At 52.0% G+C, this 16,398-nt stretch overlaps 33 non-coding genes across 33 annotated transcripts; 25 read left to right on the forward strand and 8 right to left on the reverse strand.

Moving 5' to 3' along the window:
• Positions 1–93: 93 nt before the first annotated feature.
• On the forward strand, positions 94–257 carry LOC131451957 (U1 spliceosomal RNA). The gene has a single exon (XR_009236788.1). It is a non-coding gene; the product is annotated as a U1 spliceosomal RNA (small nuclear RNA).
• Positions 258–904: 647 nt separating this feature from the next.
• Positions 905–1,017, forward strand: LOC131451800 (U5 spliceosomal RNA). Its single transcript, XR_009236637.1, has one exon. It is a non-coding gene; the product is annotated as a U5 spliceosomal RNA (small nuclear RNA).
• A 179-nt stretch (positions 1,018–1,196) lies between these two features.
• Positions 1,197–1,389, forward strand: LOC131452217 (U2 spliceosomal RNA). The gene has a single exon (XR_009237035.1). It is a non-coding gene; the product is annotated as a U2 spliceosomal RNA (small nuclear RNA).
• Positions 1,390–1,521: 132 nt separating this feature from the next.
• On the reverse strand, positions 1,522–1,640 carry LOC131451879 (5S ribosomal RNA). The gene has a single exon (XR_009236715.1). It is a non-coding gene; the product is annotated as a 5S ribosomal RNA (ribosomal RNA).
• A 402-nt stretch (positions 1,641–2,042) lies between these two features.
• LOC131451960 (U1 spliceosomal RNA) lies at positions 2,043–2,206 on the forward strand. Its single transcript, XR_009236790.1, has one exon. It is a non-coding gene; the product is annotated as a U1 spliceosomal RNA (small nuclear RNA).
• Positions 2,207–2,853: 647 nt separating this feature from the next.
• Positions 2,854–2,966, forward strand: LOC131452300 (U5 spliceosomal RNA). The gene has a single exon (XR_009237114.1). It is a non-coding gene; the product is annotated as a U5 spliceosomal RNA (small nuclear RNA).
• A 179-nt stretch (positions 2,967–3,145) lies between these two features.
• Positions 3,146–3,338, forward strand: LOC131452218 (U2 spliceosomal RNA). The gene has a single exon (XR_009237036.1). It is a non-coding gene; the product is annotated as a U2 spliceosomal RNA (small nuclear RNA).
• A 132-nt stretch (positions 3,339–3,470) lies between these two features.
• LOC131451880 (5S ribosomal RNA) lies at positions 3,471–3,589 on the reverse strand. The gene has a single exon (XR_009236716.1). It is a non-coding gene; the product is annotated as a 5S ribosomal RNA (ribosomal RNA).
• Positions 3,590–3,991: 402 nt separating this feature from the next.
• On the forward strand, positions 3,992–4,155 carry LOC131452066 (U1 spliceosomal RNA). The gene has a single exon (XR_009236891.1). It is a non-coding gene; the product is annotated as a U1 spliceosomal RNA (small nuclear RNA).
• A 647-nt stretch (positions 4,156–4,802) lies between these two features.
• On the forward strand, positions 4,803–4,915 carry LOC131451803 (U5 spliceosomal RNA). Its single transcript, XR_009236640.1, has one exon. It is a non-coding gene; the product is annotated as a U5 spliceosomal RNA (small nuclear RNA).
• Positions 4,916–5,094: 179 nt separating this feature from the next.
• On the forward strand, positions 5,095–5,287 carry LOC131452141 (U2 spliceosomal RNA). Its single transcript, XR_009236963.1, has one exon. It is a non-coding gene; the product is annotated as a U2 spliceosomal RNA (small nuclear RNA).
• Positions 5,288–5,508: 221 nt separating this feature from the next.
• LOC131451812 (5S ribosomal RNA) lies at positions 5,509–5,627 on the reverse strand. The gene has a single exon (XR_009236649.1). It is a non-coding gene; the product is annotated as a 5S ribosomal RNA (ribosomal RNA).
• A 402-nt stretch (positions 5,628–6,029) lies between these two features.
• Positions 6,030–6,193, forward strand: LOC131452006 (U1 spliceosomal RNA). Its single transcript, XR_009236834.1, has one exon. It is a non-coding gene; the product is annotated as a U1 spliceosomal RNA (small nuclear RNA).
• A 647-nt stretch (positions 6,194–6,840) lies between these two features.
• Positions 6,841–6,953, forward strand: LOC131451801 (U5 spliceosomal RNA). The gene has a single exon (XR_009236638.1). It is a non-coding gene; the product is annotated as a U5 spliceosomal RNA (small nuclear RNA).
• Positions 6,954–7,132: 179 nt separating this feature from the next.
• LOC131452142 (U2 spliceosomal RNA) lies at positions 7,133–7,325 on the forward strand. The gene has a single exon (XR_009236964.1). It is a non-coding gene; the product is annotated as a U2 spliceosomal RNA (small nuclear RNA).
• A 149-nt stretch (positions 7,326–7,474) lies between these two features.
• On the reverse strand, positions 7,475–7,593 carry LOC131451898 (5S ribosomal RNA). The gene has a single exon (XR_009236733.1). It is a non-coding gene; the product is annotated as a 5S ribosomal RNA (ribosomal RNA).
• A 402-nt stretch (positions 7,594–7,995) lies between these two features.
• Positions 7,996–8,159, forward strand: LOC131451980 (U1 spliceosomal RNA). Its single transcript, XR_009236810.1, has one exon. It is a non-coding gene; the product is annotated as a U1 spliceosomal RNA (small nuclear RNA).
• Positions 8,160–8,806: 647 nt separating this feature from the next.
• Positions 8,807–8,919, forward strand: LOC131452301 (U5 spliceosomal RNA). Its single transcript, XR_009237115.1, has one exon. It is a non-coding gene; the product is annotated as a U5 spliceosomal RNA (small nuclear RNA).
• Positions 8,920–9,098: 179 nt separating this feature from the next.
• Positions 9,099–9,291, forward strand: LOC131452143 (U2 spliceosomal RNA). The gene has a single exon (XR_009236965.1). It is a non-coding gene; the product is annotated as a U2 spliceosomal RNA (small nuclear RNA).
• A 185-nt stretch (positions 9,292–9,476) lies between these two features.
• LOC131451813 (5S ribosomal RNA) lies at positions 9,477–9,595 on the reverse strand. The gene has a single exon (XR_009236650.1). It is a non-coding gene; the product is annotated as a 5S ribosomal RNA (ribosomal RNA).
• A 402-nt stretch (positions 9,596–9,997) lies between these two features.
• On the forward strand, positions 9,998–10,161 carry LOC131451950 (U1 spliceosomal RNA). The gene has a single exon (XR_009236781.1). It is a non-coding gene; the product is annotated as a U1 spliceosomal RNA (small nuclear RNA).
• Positions 10,162–10,808: 647 nt separating this feature from the next.
• Positions 10,809–10,921, forward strand: LOC131451775 (U5 spliceosomal RNA). Its single transcript, XR_009236613.1, has one exon. It is a non-coding gene; the product is annotated as a U5 spliceosomal RNA (small nuclear RNA).
• Positions 10,922–11,100: 179 nt separating this feature from the next.
• LOC131452145 (U2 spliceosomal RNA) lies at positions 11,101–11,293 on the forward strand. The gene has a single exon (XR_009236967.1). It is a non-coding gene; the product is annotated as a U2 spliceosomal RNA (small nuclear RNA).
• A 167-nt stretch (positions 11,294–11,460) lies between these two features.
• On the reverse strand, positions 11,461–11,579 carry LOC131451814 (5S ribosomal RNA). The gene has a single exon (XR_009236651.1). It is a non-coding gene; the product is annotated as a 5S ribosomal RNA (ribosomal RNA).
• Positions 11,580–11,981: 402 nt separating this feature from the next.
• LOC131451982 (U1 spliceosomal RNA) lies at positions 11,982–12,145 on the forward strand. The gene has a single exon (XR_009236812.1). It is a non-coding gene; the product is annotated as a U1 spliceosomal RNA (small nuclear RNA).
• A 647-nt stretch (positions 12,146–12,792) lies between these two features.
• LOC131452302 (U5 spliceosomal RNA) lies at positions 12,793–12,905 on the forward strand. Its single transcript, XR_009237116.1, has one exon. It is a non-coding gene; the product is annotated as a U5 spliceosomal RNA (small nuclear RNA).
• Positions 12,906–13,084: 179 nt separating this feature from the next.
• Positions 13,085–13,277, forward strand: LOC131452146 (U2 spliceosomal RNA). The gene has a single exon (XR_009236968.1). It is a non-coding gene; the product is annotated as a U2 spliceosomal RNA (small nuclear RNA).
• A 167-nt stretch (positions 13,278–13,444) lies between these two features.
• LOC131451815 (5S ribosomal RNA) lies at positions 13,445–13,563 on the reverse strand. The gene has a single exon (XR_009236652.1). It is a non-coding gene; the product is annotated as a 5S ribosomal RNA (ribosomal RNA).
• A 402-nt stretch (positions 13,564–13,965) lies between these two features.
• Positions 13,966–14,129, forward strand: LOC131451983 (U1 spliceosomal RNA). The gene has a single exon (XR_009236813.1). It is a non-coding gene; the product is annotated as a U1 spliceosomal RNA (small nuclear RNA).
• Positions 14,130–14,776: 647 nt separating this feature from the next.
• Positions 14,777–14,889, forward strand: LOC131451785 (U5 spliceosomal RNA). The gene has a single exon (XR_009236623.1). It is a non-coding gene; the product is annotated as a U5 spliceosomal RNA (small nuclear RNA).
• A 179-nt stretch (positions 14,890–15,068) lies between these two features.
• Positions 15,069–15,261, forward strand: LOC131452067 (U2 spliceosomal RNA). Its single transcript, XR_009236892.1, has one exon. It is a non-coding gene; the product is annotated as a U2 spliceosomal RNA (small nuclear RNA).
• Positions 15,262–15,500: 239 nt separating this feature from the next.
• Positions 15,501–15,619, reverse strand: LOC131451864 (5S ribosomal RNA). Its single transcript, XR_009236700.1, has one exon. It is a non-coding gene; the product is annotated as a 5S ribosomal RNA (ribosomal RNA).
• Positions 15,620–16,021: 402 nt separating this feature from the next.
• On the forward strand, positions 16,022–16,185 carry LOC131451967 (U1 spliceosomal RNA). The gene has a single exon (XR_009236797.1). It is a non-coding gene; the product is annotated as a U1 spliceosomal RNA (small nuclear RNA).
• Positions 16,186–16,398: the final 213 nt, after the last annotated feature.

Here is a 16,398-nt window from a genome sequence, read left to right on the forward strand (position 1 = left end):
AAGGCATTGGACTCTGGGACTATCCATTTCCTGCACCATCAGCCAAAGAGCTGTGTCTGGGAACAGCCACCCAGTGCTGGGCAAGTACACCTCATACTTACCTGGCAGGGGAGATACCATGATCAAGAAGGTGGTTCACCCAGGGCGAGGCTCAGCCATTGCACTCTGGTTGTGCTGACCCCTGCAAATTCCCTAAACGTGGGAATCTTGACTGCATAATTTTTGCTAGTGGGGTACTGCGTCCGCGCTCTCCCCCGATGACGTAGTTGTAAGCAAAGGTCAGCCGCCCAAGGTTCAGCCTTGTGTGCCCATCTCCAGGCTTCTCACGTGCTCGCAGAGCGACATCCCCAGTCTTTCCAAGTTGCTGGGAATGGGATGGTTGTGGGTGTTGTCTTTTAGCTCTAAGGAAATGTCATGCTCCCTTTCCCGGCTCTTTGTAGGTAGAACTGGATTGTTGGAGATGGATCCATGGCCATCATGCCAAGGGTTAATACTTTGGCGCTTGCTCCGTCCACTCCTGTACATTGACCTGATATTGAAGCGATGCCAGGAGCAGCTCACCATTTCAGAAGCCCGGAGGAGTTGGGAAACGGCCCGGCAGTTTGTACTGCTCGGTGTGACACAGAGCTGCTTTGCTCATGCACTCACATCTACCACTAAACCTTGGAGGTGTCCCCCGTGAGCGAGGAATGTGCCACAGCCTCAGCGGTTGATAGAAAACTGCAGCACACAACCAACGGTAAGAATGCGCTTCCAAACATGCAGTCAAATGTGGGCGGTTGATTGGCCGGCAAACCAAAAACGTTGAAGAAAGGCTGTCCCAAGGTGGCCGGCCGGGCCGACCGAGACTGTGGTGACTCTGGCGGATAGACTCCTTGGCTGCTCTCAAGGAGAGGGGCTATGTTGACCCTGGTTTTTCTTCAAAATGCTCAAGTCTTTCGCCTTTTACTAAAGACTTCCGTGGAGAGGAACGTCCAAGAGTTTAAGTTATTTTTGGTGGGCTTTGCTGTATGGCTGCGCCCTTTGAGTGTGTCAAATGTCAAGCAGCTGTCCGTCACGGCTCAGAGGTGCACTTAGATCACCTGGGGGTGGAGGTGAGCAGCAGCAGCCTTTGTTATGCGCACTTCAGAAACACGGCACCACAACAAGTAACTTGTGCGCCAAGATCTTGAGTTGGCCCCAGACACTGGTGGGCCATCGCTTCTCGGCCTTTTGGCTAAGATCAAGTGTAGTATCTGTTCTTATCAGTTTAATATCTGATATGTCCTCTATATGGGGATTAAATATTAAATGCATTTTTGAGCATTGGGCGGTGAAACCTTGGGCTTGCTCTCTTCACTCCTTGCATTGACCTGGTATTGCAGTGCCACAAGGAACGGTGCACCGTTCTCTTTTTTTCTGTGAAAACCAAAGCAAGGCTGAAACTGGAAGGACATTAACGTGTGCCCGTGCGTCAACGTAATTGCAAGCCCACGTTTCTTGTAAAGGAAGCAGCAGTGTAAAAGCGTGCTGCAGTGTAAAAGCTTACAGCACCTGGTATTCCCAGGCGGTCTCCCATCCAAGTACTAACCAGGCCCGACCTTGCTTAGCTTCCGAGATCAGACGAGATCGGGCGTGCTCAGGGTGGTGTGGCCGTAAGCCGACGGGCAGGTGACACAGACTCCTTTTATAGACCAGGCAAGGCCCCCTGCTCGTGGAGGGGCTCAAAAGGCAGCCTTCCGAACACACTGCACTTGAGCCTTTATCGCCACTACCTGCTACACTCTATTCCAGTATTAGGAAGCTACACCGAGATGGGTAAGCTGCTGTTGGTGCCGTCAGGTGCAGTTGTTGCTGAATCGATAGGAAATGACAGCCAGGTATGCCAGTGAAAAGGTCGAGTGTTTCCTCTCCAATGTGTGCTGGAGGTTGAAGTTGAACACAGCACAGCATTAACGAGCACCTGAGTCAAGGCATTGGACTCTGGGACTATCCATTTCCTGCACCATCAGCCAAAGAGCTGTGTCTGGGAACAGCCACCCAGTGCTGGGCAAGTACACCTCATACTTACCTGGCAGGGGAGATACCATGATCAAGAAGGTGGTTCACCCAGGGCGAGGCTCAGCCATTGCACTCTGGTTGTGCTGACCCCTGCAAATTCCCTAAACGTGGGAATCTTGACTGCATAATTTTTGCTAGTGGGGTACTGCGTCCGCGCTCTCCCCCGATGACGTAGTTGTAAGCAAAGGTCAGCCGCCCAAGGTTCCGCCTTGTGTGCCCATCTCCAGGCTTCTCACGTGCTCGCAGAGCGACGTCCCCAGTCTTTCCAAGTTGCTGGGAATGGGATGGTTGTGGGTGTTGTCTTTTAGCTCTAAGGAAATGTCATGCTCCCTTTCCCGGCTCTTTGTAGGTAGAACTGGATTGTTGGAGATGGATCCATGGCCATCATGCCAAGGGTTAATACTTTGGCGCTTGCTCCGTCCACTCCTGTACATTGACCTGATATTGAAGCGATGCCAGGAGCAGCTCACCATTTCAGAAGCCCGGAGGAGTTGGCAAACCGCCCGGCAGTTTGTACTGCTCGGTGTGACACAGAGCTGCTTTGCTCATGCACTCACATCTACCACTAAACCTTGGAGGTGTCCCCCGTGAGCGAGGAATGTGCCACAGCCTCAGCGGTTGATAGAAAACTGCAGCACACAACCAACGGTAAGAATGCGCTTCCAAACATGCAGTCAAATGTGGGCGGTTGATTGGCCGGCAAACCAAAAACGTTGAAGAAAGGCTGTCCCAAGGTGGCCGGCCGGGCCGACCGAGACTGTGGTGACTCTGGCGGATAGACTCCTTGGCTGCTCTCAAGGAGAGGGGCTATGTTGACTCTGGTTTTTCTTCAAAATGCTCAAGTCTTTCGCCTTTTACTAAAGACTTCCGTGGAGAGGAACGTCCAAGAGTTTAAGTTATTTTTGGTGGGCTTTGCTGTATGGCTGCGCCCTTTGAGTGTGTCAAATGTCAAGCAGCTGTCCGTCACGGCTCAGAGGTGCACTTAGATCACCTGGGGGTGGAGGTGAGCAGCAGCAGCCTTTGTTATGCGCACTTCAGAAACACGGCACCACAACAAGTAACTTGTGCGCCAAGATCTTGAGTTGGCCCCAGACACTGGTGGGCCATCGCTTCTCGGCCTTTTGGCTAAGATCAAGTGTAGTATCTGTTCTTATCAGTTTAATATCTGATATGTCCTCTATATGGGGATTAAATATTAAATGCATTTTTGAGCATTGGGCGGTGAAACCTTGGGCTTGCTCTCTTCACTCCTTGCATTGACCTGGTATTGCAGTGCCACAAGGAACGGTGCACCGTTCTCTTTTTTTCTGTGAAAACCAAAGCAAGGCTGAAACTGGAAGGACATTAACGTGTGCCCGTGCGTCAACGTAATTGCAAGCCCACGTTTCTTGTAAAGGAAGCAGCAGTGTAAAAGCGTGCTGCAGTGTAAAAGCTTACAGCACCTGGTATTCCCAGGCGGTCTCCCATCCAAGTACTAACCAGGCCCGACCTTGCTTAGCTTCCGAGATCAGACGAGATCGGGCGTGCTCAGGGTGGTGTGGCCGTAAGCCGACGGGCAGGTGACACAGACTCCTTTTATAGACCAGGCAAGGCCCCCTGCTCGTGGAGGGGCTCAAAAGGCAGCCTTCCGAACACACTGCACTTGAGCCTTTATCGCCACTACCTGCTACACTCTATTCCAGTATTAGGAAGCTACACCGAGATGGGTAAGCTGCTGTTGGTGCCGTCAGGTGCAGTTGTTGCTGAATCGATAGGAAATGACAGCCAGGTATGCCAGTGAAAAGGTCGAGTGTTTCCTCTCCAATGTGTGCTGGAGGTTGAAGTTGAACACAGCACAGCATTAACGAGCACCTGAGTCAAGGCATTGGACTCTGGGACTATCCATTTCCTGCACCATCAGCCAAAGAGCTGTGTCTGGGAACAGCCACCCAGTGCTGGGCAAGTACACCTCATACTTACCTGGCAGGGGAGATACCATGATCAAGAAGGTGGTTCACCCAGGGCGAGGCTCAGCCATTGCACTCTTGTTGTGCTGACCCCTGCAAATTCCCCAAACGTGGGAATCTTGACTGCATATTTTTTGCTAGTGGGGTACTGCGTCCGCACTCTCCCCCGATGACGTAGTTGTAAGCAAAGGTCAGCCGCCCAAGGTTCCGCCTTGTGTGCCCATCTCCAGGCTTCTCACGTGCTCGCAGAGCGACGTCCCCAGTATTTCCAAGTTGCTGGGAATGGGATGGTTGTGGGTGTTGTCTTTTAGCTCTAAGGAAATGTCATGCTCCCTTTCCCGGCTCTTTGTAGGTAGAACTGGATTGTTGGAGATGGATCCATGGCCATCATGCCAAGGGTTAATACTTTGGCGCTTGCTCCGTCCACTCCTGTACATTGACCTGATATTGAAGCGATGCCAGGAGCAGCTCACCATTTCAGAAGCCCGGAGGAGTTGGGAAACGGCCCGGCAGTTTGTACTGCTCGGTGTGACACAGAGCTGCTTTGCTCATGCACTCACATCTACCACTAAACCTTGGAGGTGTCCCCCGTGAGCGAGGAATGTGCCACAGCCTCAGCGGTTGATAGAAAACTGCAGCACACAACCAACGGTAAGAATGCGCTTCCAAACATGCAGTCAAATGTGGGCGGTTGATTGGCCGGCAACCCAAAAACGTTGAAGAAAGGCTGTCCCAAGGTGGCCGGCCGGGCCGACCGAGACTGTGGTGACTCTGGCGGATAGACTCCTTGGCTGCTCTCAAGGAGAGGGGCTATGTTGACTCTGGTTTTTCTTCAAAATGCTCAAGTCTTTCGCCTTTTGCTAAAGACTTCCGTGGAGAGGAACGTCCAAGAGTTTAAGTTATTTTTGGTGGGCTTTGCTGTATGGCTGCGCCCTTTGAGTGTGTCAAATGTCAAGCAGCTGTCCGTCACGGCTCAGAGGTGCACTTAGATCACCTGGGGGTGGAGGTGAGCAGCAGCAGCCTTTGTTATGCGCACTTCAGAAACACGGCACCACAACAAGTAACTTGTGCGCCAAGATCTTGAGTTGGCCCCAGACACTGGTGGGCCATCGCTTCTCGGCCTTTTGGCTAAGATCAAGTGTAGTATCTGTTCTTATCAGTTTAATATCTGATATGTCCTCTATATGGGGATTAAATATTAAATGCATTTTTGAGCATTGGGCGGTGAAACCTTGGGCTTGCTCTCTTCACTCCTTGCATTGACCTGGTATTGCAGTGCCACCAGGAACGGTGCACCGTTCTCTTTTTTTCTGTGAAAACCAAAGCAAGGCTGAAACTGGAAGGACATTAACGTGTGCCCGTGCGTCAACGTAATTGCAAGCCCACGTTTCTTGTAAGGAAGCAGCAGTGTAAAAGCGTGCTGCAGTGTAAAAGCGTGCTGCAGTGTAAAAGCGTGCTGCAGTGTAAAAGCGTGCTGCAGTGTAAAAGCGTGCTGCAGTGTAAAAGCGTGCTGCAGTGTAAAAGCTTACAGCACCTGGTATTCCCAGGCGGTCTCCCATCCAAGTACTAACCAGGCCCGACCCTGCTTAGCTTCCGAGATCAGACGAGATCGGGCGTGCTCAGGGTGGTGTGGCCGTAAGCCGACGGGCAGGTGACACAGACTCCTTTTATAGACCAGGCAAGGCCCCCTGCTCGTGGAGGGGCTCAAAAGGCAGCCTTCCGAACACACTGCACTTGAGCCTTTATCGCCACTACCTGCTACACTCTATTCCAGTATTAGGAAGCTACACCGAGATGGGTAAGCTGCTGTTGGTGCCGTCAGGTGCAGTTGTTGCTGAATCGATAGGAAATGACAGCCAGGTATGCCAGTGAAAAGGTCGAGTGTTTCCTCTCCAATGTGTGCTGGAGGTTGAAGTTGAACACAGCACAGCATTAACGAGCACCTGAGTCAAGGCATTGGACTCTGGGACTATCCATTTCCTGCACCATCAGCCAAAGAGCTGTGTCTGGGAACAGCCACCCAGTGCTGGGCAAGTACACCTCATACTTACCTGGCAGGGGAGATACCATGATCAAGAAGGTGGTTCACCCAGGGCGAGGCTCAGCCATTGCACTCTGGTTGTGCTGACCCCTGCAAATTCCCTAAACGTGGGAATCTTGACTGCATAATTTTTGCTAGTGGGGTAGTGCGTCCGCGCTCTCCCCCGATGACGTAGTTGTAAGCAAAGGTCAGCCGCCCAAGGTTCAGCCTTGTGTGCCCATCTCCAGGCTTCTCACGTGCTCGCAGAGCGACATCCCCAGTCTTTCCAAGTTGCTGGGAATGGGATGGTTGTGGGTGTTGTCTTTTAGCTCTAAGGAAATGTCATGCTCCCTTTCCCGGCTCTTTGTAGGTAGAACTGGATTGTTGGAGATGGATCCATGGCCATCATGCCAAGGGTTAATACTTTGGCGCTTGCTCCGTCCACTCCTGTACATTGACCTGATATTGAAGCGATGCCAGGAGCAGCTCACCATTTCAGAAGCCCGGAGGAGTTGGGAAACGGCCCGGCAGTTTGTACTGCTCGGTGTGACACAGAGCTGCTTTGCTCATGCACTCACATCTACCACTAAACCTTGGAGGTGTCCCCCGTGAGCGAGGAATGTGCCACAGCCTCAGCGGTTGATAGAAAACTGCAGCACACAACCAACGGTAAGAATGCGCTTCCAAACATGCAGTCAAATGTGGGCGGTTGATTGGCCGGCAAACCAAAAACGTTGAAGAAAGGCTGTCCCAAGGTGGCCGGCCGGGCCGACCGAGACTGTGGTGACTCTGGCGGATAGACTCCTTGGCTGCTCTCAAGGAGAGGGGCTATGTTGACCCTGGTTTTTCTTCAAAATGCTCAAGTCTTTCGCCTTTTACTAAAGACTTCCGTGGAGAGGAACGTCCAAGAGTTTAAGTTATTTTTGGTGGGCTTTGCTGTATGGCTGCGCCCTTTGAGTGTGTCAAATGTCAAGCAGCTGTCCGTCACGGCTCAGAGGTGCACTTAGATCACCTGGGGGTGGAGGTGAGCAGCAGCAGCCTTTGTTATGCGCACTTCAGAAACACGGCACCACAACAAGTAACTTGTGCGCCAAGATCTTGAGTTGGCCCCAGACACTGGTGGGCCATCGCTTCTCGGCCTTTTGGCTAAGATCAAGTGTAGTATCTGTTCTTATCAGTTTAATATCTGATATGTCCTCTATATGGGGATTAAATATTAAATGCATTTTTGAGCATTGGGCGGTGAAACCTTGGGCTTGCTCTCTTCACTCCTTGCATTGACCTGGTATTGCAGTGCCACCAGGAACGGTGCACCGTTCTCTTTTTTTCTGTGAAAACCAAAGCAAGGCTGAAACTGGAAGGACATTAACGTGTGCCCGTGCGTCAACGTAATTGCAAGCCCACGTTTCTTGTAAGGAAGCAGCAGTGTAAAAGCGTGCTGCAGTGTAAAAGCGTGCTGCAGTGTAAAAGCTTACAGCACCTGGTATTCCCAGGCGGTCTCCCATCCAAGTACTAACCAGGCCGGACCCTGCTTAGCTTCCGAGATCAGACGAGATCGGGCGTGCTCAGGGTGGTGTGGCCGTAAGCCGACGGGCAGGTGACACAGACTCCTTTTATAGACCAGGCAAGGCCCCCTGCTCGTGGAGGGGCTCAAAAGGCAGCCTTCCGAACACACTGCACTTGAGCCTTTATCGCCACTACCTGCTACACTCTATTCCAGTATTAGGAAGCTACACCGAGATGGGTAAGCTGCTGTTGGTGCCGTCAGGTGCAGTTGTTGCTGAATCGATAGGAAATGACAGCCAGGTATGCCAGTGAAAAGGTCGAGTGTTTCCTCTCCAATGTGTGCTGGAGGTTGAAGTTGAACACAGCACAGCATTAACGAGCACCTGAGTCAAGGCATTGGACTCTGGGACTATCCATTTCCTGCACCATCAGCCAAAGAGCTGTGTCTGGGAACAGCCACCCAGTGCTGGGCAAGTACACCTCATACTTACCTGGCAGGGGAGATACCATGATCAAGAAGGTGGTTCACCCAGGGCGAGGCTCAGCCATTGCACTCTGGTTGTGCTGACCCCTGCAAATTCCCCAAACGTGGGAATCTTGACTGCATATTTTTTGCTAGTGGGGTACTGCGTCCGCGCTCTCCCCCGATGACGTAGTTGTAAGCAAAGGTCAGCCGCCCAAGGTTCCGCCTTGTGTGCCCATCTCCAGGCTTCTCACGTGCTCGCAGAGCGACGTCCCCAGTATTTCCAAGTTGCTGGGAATGGGATGGTTGTGGGTGTTGTCTTTTAGCTCTAAGGAAATGTCATGCTCCCTTTCCCGGCTCTTTGTAGGTAGAACTGGATTGTTGGAGATGGATCCATGGCCATCATGCCAAGGGTTAATACTTTGGCGCTTGCTCCGTCCACTCCTGTACATTGACCTGATATTGAAGCGATGCCAGGAGCAGCTCACCATTTCAGAAGCCCGGAGGAGTTGGGAAACGGCCCGGCAGTTTGTACTGCTCGGTGTGACACAGAGCTGCTTTGCTCATGCACTCACATCTACCACTAAACCTTGGAGGTGTCCCCCGTGAGCGAGGAATGTGCCACAGCCTCAGCGGTTGATAGAAAACTGCAGCACACAACCAACGGTAAGAATGCGCTTCCAAACATGCAGTCAGATGTGGGCGGTTGATTGGCCGGCAACCCAAAAACGTTGAAGAAAGGCTGTCCCAAGGTGGCCGGCCGGGCCGACCGAGACTGTGGTGACTCTGGCGGATAGACTCCTTGGCTGCTCTCAAGGAGAGGGGCTATGTTGACTCTGGTTTTTCTTCAAAATGCTCAAGTCTTTCGCCTTTTACTAAAGACTTCCGTGGAGAGGAACGTCCAAGAGTTTAAGTTATTTTTGGTGGGCTTTGCTGTATGGCTGCGCCCTTTGAGTGTGTCAAATGTCAAGCAGCTGTCCGTCACGGCTCAGAGGTGCACTTAGATCACCTGGGGGTGGAGGTGAGCAGCAGCAGCCTTTGTTATGCGCACTTCAGAAACACGGCACCACAACAAGTAACTTGTGCGCCAAGATCTTGAGTTGGCCCCAGACACTGGTGGGCCATCGCTTCTCGGCCTTTTGGCTAAGATCAAGTGTAGTATCTGTTCTTATCAGTTTAATATCTGATATGTCCTCTATATGGGGATTAAATATTAAATGCATTTTTGAGCATTGGGCGGTGAAACCTTGGGCTTGCTCTCTTCACTCCTTGCATTGACCTGGTATTGCAGTGCCACCAGGAACGGTGCACCGTTCTCTTTTTTTCTGTGAAAACCAAAGCAAGGCTGAAACTGGAAGGACATTAACGTGTGCCCGTGCGTCAACGTAATTGCAAGCCCACGTTTCTTGTAAGGAAGCAGCAGTGTAAAAGCGTGCTGCAGTGTAAAAGCGTGCTGCAGTGTAAAAGCGTGCTGCAGTGTAAAAGCGTGCTGCAGTGTAAAAGCTTACAGCACCTGGTATTCCCAGGCGGTCTCCCATCCAAGTACTAACCAGGCCCGACCCTGCTTAGCTTCCGAGATCAGACGAGATCGGGCGTGCTCAGGGTGGTGTGGCCGTAAGCCGACGGGCAGGTGACACAGACTCCTTTTATAGACCAGGCAAGGCCCCCTGCTCGTGGAGGGGCTCAAAAGGCAGCCTTCCGAACACACTGCACTTGAGCCTTTATCGCCACTACCTGCTACACTCTATTCCAGTATTAGGAAGCTACACCGAGATGGGTAAGCTGCTGTTGGTGCCGTCAGGTGCAGTTGTTGCTGAATCGATAGGAAATGACAGCCAGGTATGCCAGTGAAAAGGTCGAGTGTTTCCTCTCCAATGTGTGCTGGAGGTTGAAGTTGAACACAGCACAGCATTAACGAGCACCTGAGTCAAGGCATTGGACTCTGGGACTATCCATTTCCTGCACCATCAGCCAAAGAGCTGTGTCTGGGAACAGCCACCCAGTGCTGGGCAAGTACACCTCATACTTACCTGGCAGGGGAGATACCATGATCAAGAAGGTGGTTCACCCAGGGCGAGGCTCAGCCATTGCACTCTGGTTGTGCTGACCCCTGCAAATTCCCCAAACGTGGGAATCTTGACTGCATAATTTTTGCTAGTGGGGTACTGCGTCCGCGCTCTCCCCCGATGACGTAGTTGTAAGCAAAGGTCAGCCGCCCAAGGTTCCGCCTTGTGTGCCCATCTCCAGGCTTCTCACGTGCTCGCAGAGCGACGTCCCCAGTATTTCCAAGTTGCTGGGAATGGGATGGTTGTGGGTGTTGTCTTTTAGCTCTAAGGAAATGTCATGCTCCCTTTCCCGGCTCTTTGTAGGTAGAACTGGATTGTTGGAGATGGATCCATGGCCATCATGCCAAGGGTTAATACTTTGGCGCTTGCTCCGTCCACTCCTGTACATTGACCTGATATTGAAGCGATGCCAGGAGCAGCTCACCATTTCAGAAGCCCGGAGGAGTTGGGAAACGGCCCGGCAGTTTGTACTGCTCGGTGTGACACAGAGCTGCTTTGCTCATGCACTCACATCTACCACTAAACCTTGGAGGTGTCCCCCGTGAGCGAGGAATGTGCCACAGCCTCAGCGGTTGATAGAAAACTGCAGCACACAACCAATGGTAAGAATGCGCTTCCAAACATGCAGTCAAATGTGGGCGGTTGATTGGCCGGCAACCCAAAAACGTTGAAGAAAGGCTGTCCCAAGGTGGCCGGCCGGGCCGACCGAGACTGTGGTGACTCTGGCGGATAGACTCCTTGGCTGCTCTCAAGGAGAGGGGCTATGTTGACTCTGGTTTTTCTTCAAAATGCTCAAGTCTTTCGCCTTTTACTAAAGACTTCCGTGGAGTGGAACGTCCAAGAGTTTAAGTTATTTTTGGTGGGCTTTGCTGTATGGCTGCGCCCTTTGAGTGTGTCAAATGTCAAGCAGCTGTCCGTCACGGCTCAGAGGTGCACTTAGATCACCTGGGGGTGGAGGTGAGCAGCAGCAGCCTTTGTTATGCGCACTTCAGAAACACGGCACCACAACAAGTAACTTGTGCGCCAAGATCTTGAGTTGGCCCCAGACACTGGTGGGCCATCGCTTCTCGGCCTTTTGGCTAAGATCAAGTGTAGTATCTGTTCTTATCAGTTTAATATCTGATATGTCCTCTATATGGGGATTAAATATTAAATGCATTTTTGAGCATTGGGCGGTGAAACCTTGGGCTTGCTCTCTTCACTCCTTGCATTGACCTGGTATTGCAGTGCCACCAGGAACGGTGCACCGTTCTCTTTTTTTCTGTGAAAACCAAAGCAAGGCTGAAACTGGAAGGACATTAACGTGTGCCCGTGCGTCAACGTAATTGCAAGCCCACGTTTCTTGTAAGGAAGCAGCAGTGTAAAAGCGTGCTGCAGTGTAAAAGCGTGCTGCAGTGTAAAAGCGTGCTGCAGTGTAAAAGCTTACAGCACCTGGTATTCCCAGGCGGTCTCCCATCCAAGTACTAACCAGGCCCGACCCTGCTTAGCTTCCGAGATCAGACGAGATCGGGCGTGCTCAGGGTGGTGTGGCCGTAAGCCGACGGGCAGGTGACACAGACTCCTTTTATAGACCAGGCAAGGCCCCCTGCTCGTGGAGGGGCTCAAAAGGCAGCCTTCCGAACACACTGCACTTGAGCCTTTATCGCCACTACCTGCTACACTCTATTCCAGTATTAGGAAGCTACACCGAGATGGGTAAGCTGCTGTTGGTGCCGTCAGGTGCAGTTGTTGCTGAATCGATAGGAAATGACAGCCAGGTATGCCAGTGAAAAGGTCGAGTGTTTCCTCTCCAATGTGTGCTGGAGGTTGAAGTTGAACACAGCACAGCATTAACGAGCACCTGAGTCAAGGCATTGGACTCTGGGACTATCCATTTCCTGCACCATCAGCCAAAGAGCTGTGTCTGGGAACAGCCACCCAGTGCTGGGCAAGTACACCTCATACTTACCTGGCAGGGGAGATACCATGATCAAGAAGGTGGTTCACCCAGGGCGAGGCTCAGCCATTGCACTCTGGTTGTGCTGACCCCTGCAAATTCCCCAAACGTGGGAATCTTGACTGCATATTTTTTGCTAGTGGGGTACTGCGTCCGCGCTCTCCCCCGATGACGTAGTTGTAAGCAAAGGTCAGCCGCCCAAGGTTCCGCCTTGTGTGCCCATCTCCAGGCTTCTCACGTGCTCGCAGAGCGACGTCCCCAGTATTTCCAAGTTGCTGGGAATGGGATGGTTGTGGGTGTTGTCTTTTAGCTCTAAGGAAATGTCATGCTCCCTTTCCCGGCTCTTTGTAGGTAGAACTGGATTGTTGGAGATGGATCCATGGCCATCATGCCAAGGGTTAATACTTTGGCGCTTGCTCCGTCCACTCCTGTACATTGACCTGATATTGAAGCGATGCCAGGAGCAGCTCACCATTTCAGAAGCCCGGAGGAGTTGGGAAACGGCCCGGCAGTTTGTACTGCTCGGTGTGACACAGAGCTGCTTTGCTCATGCACTCACATCTACCACTAAACCTTGGAGGTGTCCCCCGTGAGCGAGGAATGTGCCACAGCCTCAGCGGTTGATAGAAAACTGCAGCACACAACCAATGGTAAGAATGCGCTTCCAAACATGCAGTCAAATGTGGGCGGTTGATTGGCCGGCAACCCAAAAACGTTGAAGAAAGGCTGTCCCAAGGTGGCCGGCCGGGCCGACCGAGACTGTGGTGACTCTGGCGGATAGACTCCTTGGCTGCTCTCAAGGAGAGGGGCTATGTTGACTCTGGTTTTTCTTCAAAATGCTCAAGTCTTTCGCCTTTTACTAAAGACTTCCGTGGAGAGGAACGTCCAAGAGTTTAAGTTATTTTTGGTGGGCTTTGCTGTATGGCTGCGCCCTTTGAGTGTGTCAAATGTCAAGCAGCTGTCCGTCACGGCTCAGAGGTGCACTTAGATCACCTGGGGGTGGAGGTGAGCAGCAGCAGCCTTTGTTATGCGCACTTCAGAAACACGGCACCACAACAAGTAACTTGTGCGCCAAGATCTTGAGTTGGCCCCAGACACTGGTGGGCCATCGCTTCTCGGCCTTTTGGCTAAGATCAAGTGTAGTATCTGTTCTTATCAGTTTAATATCTGATATGTCCTCTATATGGGGATTAAATATTAAATGCATTTTTGAGCATTGGGCGGTGAAACCTTGGGCTTGCTCTCTTCACTCCTTGCATTGACCTGGTATTGCAGTGCCACCAGGAACGGTGCACCGTTCTCTTTTTTTCTGTGAAAACCAAAGCAAGGCTGAAACTGGAAGGACATTAACGTGTGCCCGTGCGTCAACGTAATTGCAAGCCCACGTTTCTTGTAAGGAAGCAGCAGTGTAAAAGCGTGCTGCAGTGTAAAAGCGTGCTGCAGTGTAAAAGCGTGCTGCAGTGTAAAAGCTTACAGCACCTGGTATTCCCAGGCGGTCTCCCATCCAAGTACTAACCAGGCCCGACCCTGCTTAGCTTCCGAGATCAGACGAGATCGGGCGTGCTCAGGGTGGTGTGGCCGTAAGCCGACGGGCAGGTGACACAGACTCCTTTTATAGACCAGGCAAGGCCCCCTGCTCGTGGAGGGGCTCAAAAGGCAGCCTTCCGAACACACTGCACTTGAGCCTTTATCGCCACTACCTGCTACACTCTATTCCAGTATTAGGAAGCTACACCGAGATGGGTAAGCTGCTGTTGGTGCCGTCAGGTGCAGTTGTTGCTGAATCGATAGGAAATGACAGCCAGGTATGCCAGTGAAAAGGTCGAGTGTTTCCTCTCCAATGTGTGCTGGAGGTTGAAGTTGAACACAGCACAGCATTAACGAGCACCTGAGTCAAGGCATTGGACTCTGGGACTATCCATTTCCTGCACCATCAGCCAAAGAGCTGTGTCTGGGAACAGCCACCCAGTGCTGGGCAAGTACACCTCATACTTACCTGGCAGGGGAGATACCATGATCAAGAAGGTGGTTCACCCAGGGCGAGGCTCAGCCATTGCACTCTGGTTGTGCTGACCCCTGCAAATTCCCCAAACGTGGGAATCTTGACTGCATATTTTTTGCTAGTGGGGTACTGCGTCCGCGCTCTCCCCCGATGACGTAGTTGTAAGCAAAGGTCAGCCGCCCAAGGTTCCGCCTTGTGTGCCCATCTCCAGGCTTCTCACGTGCTCGCAGAGCGACGTCCCCAGTATTTCCAAGTTGCTGGGAATGGGATGGTTGTGGGTGTTGTCTTTTAGCTCTAAGGAAATGTCATGCTCCCTTTCCCGGCTCTTTGTAGGTAGAACTGGATTGTTGGAGATGGATCCATGGCCATCATGCCAAGGGTTAATACTTTGGCGCTTGCTCCGTCCACTCCTGTACATTGACCTGATATTGAAGCGATGCCAGGAGCAGCTCACCATTTCAGAAGCCCGGAGGAGTTGGGAAACGGCCCGGCAGTTTGTACTGCTCGGTGTGACACAGAGCTGCTTTGCTCATGCACTCACATCTACCACTAAACCTTGGAGGTGTCCCCCGTGAGCGAGGAATGTGCCACAGCCTCAGCGGTTGATAGTAAACTGCAGCACACAACCAACGGTAAGAATGCGCTTCCAAACATGCAGTCAAATGTGGGCGGTTGATTGGCCGGCAACCCAAAAACGTTGAAGAAAGGCTGTCCCAAGGTGGCCGGCCGGGCCGACCGAGACTGTGGTGACTCTGGCGGATAGACTCCTTGGCTGCTCTCAAGGAGAGGGGCTATGTTGACTCTGGTTTTTCTTCAAAATGCTCAAGTCTTTCGCCTTTTACTAAAGATTTCCGTGGAGAGGAACGTCCAAGAGTTTAAGTTATTTTTGGTGGGCTTTGCTGTATGGCTGCGCCCTTTGAGTGTGTCAAATGTCAAGCAGCTGTCCGTCACGGCTCAGAGGTGCACTTAGATCACCTGGGGGTGGAGGTGAGCAGCAGCAGCCTTTGTTATGCGCACTTCAGAAACACGGCACCACAACAAGTAACTTGTGCGCCAAGATCTTGAGTTGGCCCCAGACACTGGTGGGCCATCGCTTCTCGGCCTTTTGGCTAAGATCAAGTGTAGTATCTGTTCTTATCAGTTTAATATCTGATATGTCCTCTATATGGGGATTAAATATTAAATGCATTTTTGAGCATTGGGCGGTGAAACCTTGGGCTTGCTCTCTTCACTCCTTGCATTGACCTGGTATTGCAGTGCCACCAGGAACAGTGCACCGTTCTCTTTTTTTCTGTGAAAACCAAAGCAAGGCTGAAACTGGAAGGACATTAACGTGTGCCCGTGCGTCAACGTAATTGCAAGCCCACGTTTCTTGTAAGGAAGCAGCAGTGTAAAAGCGTGCTGCAGTGTAAAAGCGTGCTGCAGTGTAAAAGCGTGCTGCAGTGTAAAAGCGTGCTGCAGTGTAAAAGCGTGCTGCAGTGTAAAAGCGTGCTGCAGTGTAAAAGCGTGCTGCAGTGTAAAAGCTTACAGCACCTGGTATTCCCAGGCGGTCTCCCATCCAAGTACTAACCAGGCCCGACCCTGCTTAGCTTCCGAGATCAGACGAGATCAGGCGTGCTCAGGGTGGTGTGGCCGTAAGCCGACGGGCAGGTGACACAGACTCCTTTTATAGACCAGGCAAGGCCCCCTGCTCGTGGAGGGGCTCAAAAGGCAGCCTTCCGAACACACTGCACTTGAGCCTTTATCGCCACTACCTGCTACACTCTATTCCAGTATTAGGAAGCTACACCGAGATGGGTAAGCTGCTGTTGGTGCCGTCAGGTGCAGTTGTTGCTGAATCGATAGGAAATGACAGCCAGGTATGCCAGTGAAAAGGTCGAGTGTTTCCTCTCCAATGTGTGCTGGAGGTTGAAGTTGAACACAGCACAGCATTAACGAGCACCTGAGTCAAGGCATTGGACTCTGGGACTATCCATTTCCTGCACCATCAGCCAAAGAGCTGTGTCTGGGAACAGCCACCCAGTGCTGGGCAAGTACACCTCATACTTACCTGGCAGGGGAGATACCATGATCAAGAAGGTGGTTCACCCAGGGCGAGGCTCAGCCATTGCACTCTGGTTGTGCTGACCCCTGCAAATTCCCCAAACGTGGGAATCTTGACTGCATATTTTTTGCTAGTGGGGTACTGCGTACGCGCTCTCCCCCGATGACGTAGTTGTAAGCAAAGGTCAGCCGCCCAAGGTTCCGCCTTGTGTGCCCATCTCCAGGCTTCTCACGTGCTCGCAGAGCGACGTCCCCAGTATTTCCAAGTTGCTGGGAATGGGATGGTTGTGGGTGTTGTCTTTTAGCTCTAAGGAAATGTCATGCTCCCTTTCCCGGCTCTTTGTAGGTAGAACTGGATTGTTGGAGATGGATCCAT

Source organism: Solea solea, unplaced genomic scaffold, assembly GCF_958295425.1.
Source record: "Solea solea unplaced genomic scaffold, fSolSol10.1 scaffold_48, whole genome shotgun sequence".
In the NCBI taxonomy this organism is placed as follows: Eukaryota; Metazoa; Chordata; class Actinopteri; order Pleuronectiformes; family Soleidae; genus Solea; species Solea solea.